General features: G+C 34.8%; 1 non-coding gene across 1 annotated transcript; it reads right to left on the bottom strand.

Annotated features, from left to right (window-relative positions):
• Positions 1 to 5,179: 5,179 nt before the first annotated feature.
• On the bottom strand, positions 5,180 to 5,305 carry LOC120363828 (U4atac minor spliceosomal RNA). The gene has a single exon (XR_005579262.1). It is a non-coding gene; the product is annotated as a U4atac minor spliceosomal RNA (small nuclear RNA).
• Positions 5,306 to 10,745: the final 5,440 nt, after the last annotated feature.

Genomic DNA, 10,745 nt, shown 5'->3' with positions numbered 1-10,745 from the left:
CTTTTGGAATTTTTCATTTAATATTTTCCCAGCATGGTTGAATGTAGGGTAACTGAAACCATGGAAACTGCAACTGTGGATGAAGGGGTACTATTCTATTTATGGACACTGAAATTTGAGTTTCACATAATTTTCACATCAAGAAAATATTGTTATTCTTTTGATTTTCTTTTAACCACTTAAAAATGTGAAAACTATTCTTAACTTGGAGCTCACTTAAAACCAGGCAGTGGGCTCAATTTGGCTCACTGGTATAGCTTACCAATTCTTATACTAAATCAATAGATTTCTTGATCTTTAGCTGGCACATGGATGCCCAAAATAAAGGATACTTTTTCAGTCTATGGCCACATGACCTTGTTATGGTTAGTAGGATGTAGGTTGAAATGATATGTACAAATTTTCTTACAAGGAAGTGATGAACTCTCCCTTTTTTCCCCTTTTTTCTACTTCTCTTGCCTGAAATGAAGACCATCTTAGACCTTTCAGATGACAGAAATGTCCTTGGGATGGTGAAACAGATAGAAACAGCCAGAATTCTTGGCTCTGCCTGGTGCGTAGCTATACTGTTATGAGAGTCAGAAAGAAATTAGTCTTTCCTCTGTTTTTACATCCTTTTCACACATTATCAAATCTATATTCTAATAGTTCAACTGGTTAGTCTTTGGCTAACATCTCTTGTTAATGCCATGACAAGTTAATGTGTTGTAATTTCAAGAAGTGCTGTAGACAGTGGTTAACAGCTTTGTGTAAAGTTTTAAAAAATTTATTCTTGGTTACTAGCCAAGTCAGGATAGTTTGAGTATAGGAAACCTTTACCATTTTCTAAAAACCAGAATTTCTAAAAAGTTGCAGGTATTTGCCTTTGCTTCTGGGTGTTGATTTCCTGGGATTTGGAAATGAACAAACATGCCTTTTCTCCCTTTTCTCCCACCTCCACCACACTTCAATGAAGGAACGATATTAATTTGGGAAACATAAATAAACCACTTATTATAATCTCCAAGGAAGAATTAATTCACATTGTCCTTTGTGGAGCTTAATTATATACACGATTGGGTTTAAAAATTCATGCCCCCACCTCCCCAAGTATCTCATGGTCCTATGGGTGTTCATATTCATATGATAACAGAAAGAAATTGTAGTGATAATTGGCATATTTATCTTGTAAGTATTTCAAATTTTCCACAGTAGAACTTGGTGGTCCCAGACTGTGTGCCACAGTGAAAAAAGATTCCACAGCCTCAAAATCTGAAAACCACTTTGAGACTCATCAACCATCCCTTCGCAGCACCAGAGCATCAGACATTGTCCAAACACAATTGTTTGAGTTTTTGTGCTGACACAAAGTATTTCCCATTCATCTCTCTCCCCTTTTCTCTCCCTCTTTTTCTTCCTGCCAAAAACTCAACTTGCTTTAAGTAGGCACAGCCTTCCAAGTCCTGGCTGTTAGTGTCCCTGAGAGGTTTCAGAGAGAAGCAGTCTTGGCTGAGAGTTAGAGCTAGAGGCCAGCCAGTGAAGGGAACAATGTCTGGGTTTTGAGAACAGCTGGAGCTTTGGAGGGAGAAAAGCAGCTTGATGAATGAGGAAAGAATGTGCTTGTCACTTCAAGAGGCAAGAAACTTAGACTTCCCTCTTGCTTCTGCCAACAAGTGTTTATTGGAAAGGGCAGAGTGGTAGTGATGGCAGGTGACTTTTGGTTTGGATTTTATGGAATTTTTCATATTTATTTTACCTTTTCAAAGAGCAGATAAATGTACAAATCCCACACCATAACTATTTTGAATTCTGTTCATGTTTTTATTGGATATGAATGTTGTTCCTTAGAGTTATTTTTAAGAATGCCACCCCTGGCCCATTTTGAAACCCTGCTTGCTTTCCTTGCATGTAAGTTAATATTTGTTACAGGGATTTTGGAGAAAAGTATCAGAGGATATTAAATGAAAAGCAAAGGCCTTAGGGGGAAAGGATCCTATTCTGAGAGCATGAGCTGAATTTACGCTCGAGAAGAATGAGATGGCCTACTTAGACACAATAATTATGTTTTAGCTGAAATCAAAGGTAACCCTATGAAAATTCTGACAAAGTTGGACAAAAAAAGGTTTTAAGATATCACAGTTCTTAGTCATGTTTTGATTTCTCTCTGATTTTCCTAGATTCTTATGGCAATGGATAGAATAACAGAGACTATATTCCCTTTCTGAATTCTATTTGTTAGACTTGGAAAGTCTGACCTGATTTTAAGTATCACTTATAAAATGAACAGAAAGATCAATATTAGTATTCAAATAATAATAGATGTTAATATTTTAAGACCTCTTGCCTTTCTTTCTCGACTCTCAACATTGTTGCCTGTTTCAGGACTGGAACAAATATTCTTGAGTTCCAGCTGTGTGACAGGCCCTGTACTAGATTCTTTCCTTGTAAGAACCTGTCAAAAAGGAATTATTACACCATTTTAAATATGAAATACTTATGCACAGTGAAGGTCCTCATAAATTGTCTAGTATTCCTTGATATTCTATTAATGGTAACTTCAATGAATCCTGATTTAAACATGATTTGGATTCTAAAACCCATGCTATTTCTACTGCCCCATTTTATCTGTACAATAAAATATGGGTTGATTGTGTTTAAATTGAATTATCATTGAAAATTGGTTGATCAGAAGAAACCCATATATATTATTTAGTACTACTCTTTTGTTAGTGTATTGTGATTTTTTTAATAATGGGACTTCAATGCAAGGATGCAATGGACCGCAGAATCTTCAACCATATAGTCTCTTTGGACTTCCAAATTTCCAAGACAAAATTAATATTTCTGGAGAAAAAATAATTAATTTTTGAGAGTCTACTTTGTGTTATGTTGAGAATATTGAGAATGCATTTTAGGAATTGATAAAATTCTCAGGTCTTAGAGATCATGATTTTCCTTTGCTATATTTACTAACGCAGTAAAGTCAACACAAGTACTTCTTAAGGAGTGATTTAATCATTACAGAAGTGTAATAGGATTTCTTATAATCCAGGATACTTAATTTAACAAGACTGTTACTCCAATAAGCAATCTGGGTAATCAATATTTTTCTTTGTGAATTTCAGATGAAAAGTCAATTGTACTGTAATATAAAAGTCTCAATGGACTAATACTTGACAATAATACTGACCTCTTTCTCATAAAGATCAAATAAATGGAAGCTTTATTTTACAAATACTTTTAAAAATAAGATACATGTTGTAGAACCAATGCTTTCAATATAATACAACTTTGTTATTGTCAATTTAGTTAAAACATGTAAAAACTTTCCTCTCTTCATCAGCATGCTACTTGTCGAGCAAAGTGGATCAGAACAATGGTCTGGGGTGATACAAATTTACAGGTCCCAAATTGCTGTTGCCTTTATTGTCAACATTGAATACATCTTTATAAACATACCTTTATGTGTCTAAAATGAAAAATCTATTTACAGATATCCTCAGATATTTTAGTGATTCATTAAATAAGTTACTGAATGAAAGAATATTTATTAAGAGGTCATTTTAAATAGATTTTCTAGTTTGGGTGTGTTACTTCTAATAGTTTAAAGGTTCATATTTTTAATACTAAAGAACTAGATGGAAACAATGTCTGGGTATATTAGCTTGTCAACATACCAAGTCAGGGCTTATTTAAGACTCTGGGTGGCCACAGAAAATGGTCTGGCCCTCACTTTTTGGCCTAGAATCTTAGTTTTGTTACTGCTTGAATTCGTCCAGCATCAGGAAGACTAAACAAAGCTTGGCAGACAAATAAAAGCTTTATGTGTAGCAATTTAACAGATAAATTAACCACACAAGCGGCTAGAGACAGTCTGGTGAAGATCTGGCTTTCCATTTTACTAGATCTTGATCTTAGTCAAGTTATCTGACCTCTGTCAGTCTCAGTGTCATTATCTGAAAAATTAGGATAGTAATAGTACCTTACATGGTACTGTGAAGCTTAAATGAAATTTGGATATAGAACCAGTAATTAGACAGCTGACTGGGTTGGACACAGTGACTCACATCTATAATCCCAGCACTTTGGGTGACCTTAGTGGGAGAATTGCTTGAGTCCAGAAAGTTCAAGATCAGCCTGAGAAACATGGCAAGACCTCATCTCTACAAAAATTACAAAAAAAGAAATCAGCCAGGTGTGGTTGTGCATGTCAGTGGTCCCAACTACTCAGGAGGCTGAGGCAGGAGGATTGCTTGAGCCCATGAGGTTGAGGCTGCAGTGAGTCATGTTTGTGTCACTGTGCTCCAGCCCGAGTGACAGGGCAGGACTCTGTCTCAAAAACAAAAACAAAAACAAACCAAAATGAAACAACAACAACAAAGTTAGCTGTCTGGTTAATGAGGACAAAAGATTAGTTTACAGACAAATAAGCTTCTTTTTAAATTTTGCTTTTTGCTAGAATAAACTCATCTTAATATAAGTAACCTCTGGTTATCTTTGGAATAATTTTTTGACCCTTGCCCTTTGTCCCACCACCCCCACCCTTTTTGGAATCCCCAGTGTTTATTATTTTCATCTTTATGTCCATGTGTACCCACTGCTTAGCTCCCACTTATAAGTGAGAACATGTGTTATTTTATTTTCTGGTTCTGAGTTAGTTAGTTAGTTAGTTCACTTTAGCTTCATTTATGCTGCTCCGAAGGACATGAGTTCATTCTTTTTCATGGCTGGATGATACTAGTTTTATAGAATTAGTTAGGAAAAAATCATTCCTGCTAGACTTTCTGGAGTAGTTTCAGTGGGATTAGTACCAGCTCATTTTTGTATGTCTGGCATTCCATGATGTATATGTAGCACATTTTCTTTATCCAGTCAACTGTTGTTGTATACTTAGGTTAGTTCTATGACTTTGCTATTGTGAATAGTGCTGTAATGTGCATACACACACAGGTGTCATTTTTACATAATGATTTCTTTTCCTTTGGGTAGATACTCAGCAGTGGGATTGCTGGATCAAATGGTAGTTCTATTTTTAGTTCTTTAATAAATCTCGATACTGTTTTCCATAGAGGTTGAAATAATTTACATTGTCACCAAGAGTGTAAGTATTCCCTTTTCATTTTTTGACTTTTATTATTATTATTATATTTTTTAAAAGATACAAAATTGATTGCTTTTCATATTTTTAGTAGGTTTTCATTTTTCCAAAAATTGCACCAAGGTAAAGCAAAGCTCTAGTTGATGCAGGTGTGTTGTGTAGGCATTAGTAGTACTTCCATCACTATGCATTCATTGGAAAGTAGTGCAACCCTGAGAAAAGGATGGTGTATTAGTCTGTTTTCAAGCTGCTGATAAAGACATACCTGAGACTGGGCCATTGACAAAAGAAAGAGATTAGTGAGGTCGAGCAATTACAGTATTCCTATGTTTGTTGGCCCCTTGTATTTCTTTTTTTGAGAAATGCTTGATTGTGTCCTTTGCCCACTTTTTAATGGGGTTGTTTTGTCTTTGTTGAATTTGAGTCCCTTGTAGATTCTGGATATTGGTCTTTGTCAGTGGCATAATTTGCATTTTGATAGTTTGTTTACTCTGTCGATGATTTCTTTTGCTGTGCAGAGGTATTTTCTTTTTCTTTTATTTTTGGTATACTGAACTCCTATCTTTTGCTGTGCAGACTTTTTTTTTAAATTAAATCTTATTTCTCTATGTTTGATTTTGTTGTATTTGCTTTGGGCATCTTCATCATAAATTCTTTGCTTAGGCCAGCATCCAGAAGAGGTTTTCCTAAGTTTTCTTCTAGGATTTTTATAGTTTCAGGAGTTACATTTAAGTATTTAATCCATCTTGAGTTAATTTTTGTATCTGGTGAGAGACAGGGTTTCAGTTTTGTTTTTCTTCAGTTTTCCCAGCACTACTTATTGAATAGGATGTCCTTTCCCCGTTGTTTACTTTTGTAGACTTTATTGAAGATCAGTTGGTTATAGGTATGTAGCTTTGCTTCTGGGTTCCCTTTCTGTTCCATTCATCTATGTGTCTATTTTTGTACCAGTACCAGGCTGTTTTGTTATTATAGCTTTGTAGTATAATTTGAAGTCAGGCCATGTGACATCTCCAGATTTGTTCTTTTTGTTTAGGATTGCTTTGGCTATTTGGGCTCTTTTTTTGGTTCCATATGAACTTTAGAATTATTTTTCCTAATTATTGGAAAAATAAATTTGGTAATTTGATAGAAATTACATTCAATTTATATATTGCTTTGGGCTGTATGGTCATTTTAACAATACTGATTCTTCCAATCCATGAATGTAGAATTTTTTTTCATTTGTGTCATCTATGCTTTCTTTCATATGCATTTTGCAGTTCTCTTTGTAGAGATTCTTTCACCTCTTTGGCTAAATGTATTCCTAGGCCTTTTATTTTTGGCTATTGTAAATGGGATTGAGATCTTGATTTGGTTCTCAGTTTACCTATTATGGGTGTATAGAAATGCTACTGATTTTTGTATGTTGATCTTTTATACTGAAATTTTACTTAAGTTGTTTATCAAGTTTAAGAGTCTTTTGGAAGTGTATTTAAGCTTTTCCAGATATATAATTATGTCATCAGTGAATGGAAATAATTTTACTTCTTCTTTTCCAATTTGGCTATCTTTTATTTCTTTCTCTTTCCTTATTGCTTTGTCTAGGACTTCCAGTACTATGTTGAACAGGAGTGATGAGGGTGAGCATCCTTGTCTTGTTCTAGTTCTTAGGGGGAATGCTTTCAACTTTTCACCATTAAGCATGATGTTGGTGGTGGGTTTGTCATGTGACTCATTATTTTGAGATATGTTCCTTCAATGCCTAATTTGTTGAGAATGTCCATCAAGAATGGATGTTTGATTTTATCTAATGCTTCTTCTGCGTCTATTGAGATGATCATATGGTTTTTGTTTTTAGTTCTGTTCATGTGGTGACTCATGTTTATTGATATGTTCAAATATCCTTGCTTCCCAGGAATAAAGCTCACTTGATTGTGGCAACTTAACTTTTTGAAGTGCTTGTGGATTCAGTTTGCTAGTATTTTGTTGAGGATTTTTGCGTCTACGTTCAGGGATATTGTCCTGCAGTTTTCTTTCGTTGTTGTGTTTTTGCAAGATTTTGGTATCAGGCTGATACTAGTTTTGTAGAATGAGTTGGAAAAGAATCCTTCCTGCTAGATTTTTTTGGAATAGTTTCAGTGAGACTAGTACCAGCTCTTCTTTGTATGTCTGGTAATATTTGGCTGTGAATTTGTCTAGTTCTGGCTTTTAATTTTTGTTGTTGGAAGATTTTTTAAATTATTGATTTGATTCAGTAAGTGTTATTGGTATGTTCAGGATTTCTTTTTCTTCCTGGTTCAATCTTGGGAGATTGTATTTTTCCAGGAATTCATCCATTTCCTCTAGGTTTTCTAGTTTGTGCACATACAGGTGTTCATAGTAGCCTTCAATCTTATATCTGTGATATCAGTTGTAATGTTACCTTTATCACTTCTGATTGTACTTATTTGAATCTTCTCTCTTTTTTTGTTAATCTACCTAGTGGTTTATCCATCTCATTTATCCTTCAAATAATTAGTGTTTTGTTTTATTGATCTTTGTATTATTTTCTTGTCAGTCTCATTTAGTCCTGCACTGATCTATGTTAATGCTTTTTTTTCTTTTTTTTTTTTTTTTTTGCTAGCTTTGCCTTTGGCTTATTCTTGTTTTTCTAGTTCTTTGAGGTGTGACATTAGGTTGTTAATTTGAGATCTATTTTTTTGATGTAGGTATTTAATGCTATTAACATTTGTCTTAGCATTGCTTTTGCTGTATCACAGAGGTTTTGGTATGTTGTATTTGTCTCCATTTTCATTTGTTTTAAAACATTTTTTGATTTTTGCTGTAATTTTATTATTTGTCCAACAGTCATTCAGGAATAAGTTGTTGAGTTTCCATGTCTTATGTAATTTTGAGAGTTCCCCTTGATACTGATTTCCAATTTTATACAGCGTGGTCTGAATAAAAATACTTGATATGGCATCCATTTTTTTTACTCTTTTGAGACTTGCTTTATGGCTAAGAGTATGGTCAATTGGAGAATGTTCCATGCATAGATGAGAAGAATGTATATTCTGTGGTTGTTGGATATAATGAATGTTCTATAAATGTCTATTAGGTTTATTTTTTCTATAGTGCAGTTTAAATCCAGAGTTTCTTTGTGGATTTTCTATCTCAATAATCTGTTTAGTGATGTCAGTGAGGTGTTGAAGTGAGTTACTGTATTGCTATCAATCTGTTTTCTTAGATCTAGTAGTATATCTGTTTAGTGATGTCAGTGAGGTGTTGAAGTGAGTTACTGTATTGCTATCAATCTGTTTTCTTAGATCTAGTAGTATATCTGTTTAGTGATGTCAGTGAGGTGTTGAAGTGAGTTACTGTATTGCTATCAATCTGTTTTCTTAGATCTAGTAGTATTTGTTTTATGAATCTGGGTGTTCCAGTGTTGGGTGCATATATATTTAGAATAGTTACATTTTCTTGGTGTAGTTAACCCTTTATTATTATATAATGATCCTCTTCATCTTTTGTTTTTCAATTGTTCTTGGCTTGAAGTTTGTTTTATCTTATATGAAGTTGGCTACTCCTGCTTCCTTTTTTTTTTTCCATTTTCATAATGTATATTTTTCCACCTCTTTACTTTTAGTCTATAGTTGCCTTTAGCTACTATATTAGGTGGGTGTCTTGTAGGCAGCAGTTGATTGGGTCATGTTTCTCAAAGGCCTCGCCACCCAATTTGTCACTCTATATCTTTTAAGTAGAGCATGTAGGCCACTTACATTCAAGGTTAGCAATAATGTGAGGTTTTGTTCTTTCATAGTGTTATTACCCAGTTGCCTTGGAGTTTCAATTGCATAATTGCTTTATAGGCTCTATGAGCTCTGTACTTATGTGTCCTCTTATAATAGTGAGTATTGTCCTTTACTTTCCATGTTAGAACTCCTGTGAGGATTTCTCATGATTTAGTGGTGATGAATTCCCTTAACATTTGTTTGTCTGGGAAAGACTTTACTTCACCTTTATTTATGAACCTTAGTTTGGCAGAATACAAAATTCTTGGCTGGCATTTTCTTTTTCTTTAAGGAGGCTAAAAATATGCTCCCAATATCTTTTGACCTGACGGTTTTTTTCTGAGAAGTCCATTGTTAGTCTGATGGGATTTCATTTATGAATAATTAGACACTTCTCTCTTGACACTTAGAATTTTTTCTTTTATATTGACTTTGGATGGTCTGATGACTAAATGCTTTGGTGAGGTTCTCTGACAATGTATCTTCCAGGAGTTCTCTGAGCTTCTTATATCTTGATGCCTAAATACCTCCCAAGACCAGGGAAGTTTTCCTGATTTATTTCCTCAAATAAGTTTTTGTACTTTTCACTTTTTCATCTTCTTCCATTAGAACAAGTATAATTCACAGGTTTGGACACTTTACATAACCCCATATTTCACAAAGCTTTGTTCATTAAAAAGTTTTTCTTTATTTTTATCTGACTGGGTTAATTTGAAAGACCTGTTTTCCAGCTTGGAAACTCTTTCTTCCACTTAGTCTAGTCCACTGTTATAGATTTCAGCTATATTTTGCAATTCTTTCAATAAATTTTTTATTTCTAGAAATTGTTTGGTTTTTAAAAAGTGATAATCTGTCTCCTTTAATATCCTGAATTGTTTTGTTTTGTTTTGTTTTCTTTGTATTGGTTTTCAACTTTTCTTTTTTTTTTTTTTATTGCATTTTAGGTTTTGGGGTACATGTGATGAACATGCAAGATTGTTGCATAGGTACACACATGGCAGTGTGGTTCTCTGCCTTCCGTCCCCTCACCTGTATCTGTCATTTCTCCCCATGCTATCTCTTCCCACTTCCCCACCCCCTGCCCCTCCCTCATTTCCGCCCAACGGACCCCAGTGTGTAGTGCTCCCCTCCCTGTGTCCATGTGTTCTCATTGTTCAGCACCCGCCTATGAGTGAGAATATACGGTGTTTGATTTTCTGCTCTTGTGTCAGTTTGCTGAGAATGATGGTTTCCAGGTTCATCCATGTCCCTACAAAGGACGTGAACTCATCCTTTTTGATGGCTGCGTAATATTCCATGGTGTATATGTACCACATTTTCCCTATCCAGTCTATCATCGCTGGGCATTTGGGTTGGTTCCAGGTCTTTGCTATTGTAAACAGTGCTGCAATGAACATTCGTGTGCACGTGTCCTTGTAGTAGAATGATTTATAATCCTTTGGATATATACCCAGTAATGGGATTGCTGGGTCAAATGGGATTTCTATTTTTAGGTCCTTGAGGAATCGCCACACTGTCTTCCACAATGGTTGAACTAATTTACATTCCCACCAACAGTGTAGAAGTGTTCCTATTTCTCCACATCCTCTCCAGCATCTGTTGTTTCCCGATTTTTTAATGATCGCCATTCTAACTGGTGTGAGATGGTATCTCAATGTGGTTTTGATTTGCATTTCTCTGATGACCAGTGATGATGAACATTTTTTCATATGTTTGTTGGCCTCCTGTATGTCTTCTTTTGTAAAGTACCTGTTCATGTCCTTTGCCCATTTTTGAATGGGCTTGTTTGTTTTTTTCTTGTAGATCTGCTTTAGTTCTTTGTAAATTCTGGATATCAGCCCCTTGTCAGATGGGTAGGCTGCAAAAATTTTTTCCCATTCTGTTGGTTGCCGATTCACTCTACTGACTGTTTCTTT

The sequence above is a fragment of the Saimiri boliviensis genome, chromosome 3, assembly GCF_048565385.1.
Source record: "Saimiri boliviensis isolate mSaiBol1 chromosome 3, mSaiBol1.pri, whole genome shotgun sequence".
Taxonomy (NCBI): domain Eukaryota; kingdom Metazoa; phylum Chordata; class Mammalia; order Primates; family Cebidae; genus Saimiri; species Saimiri boliviensis.
Note: the sequence above shows the minus strand (reverse complement) of the source record. Positions and strands in the feature narration are given on the sequence as shown.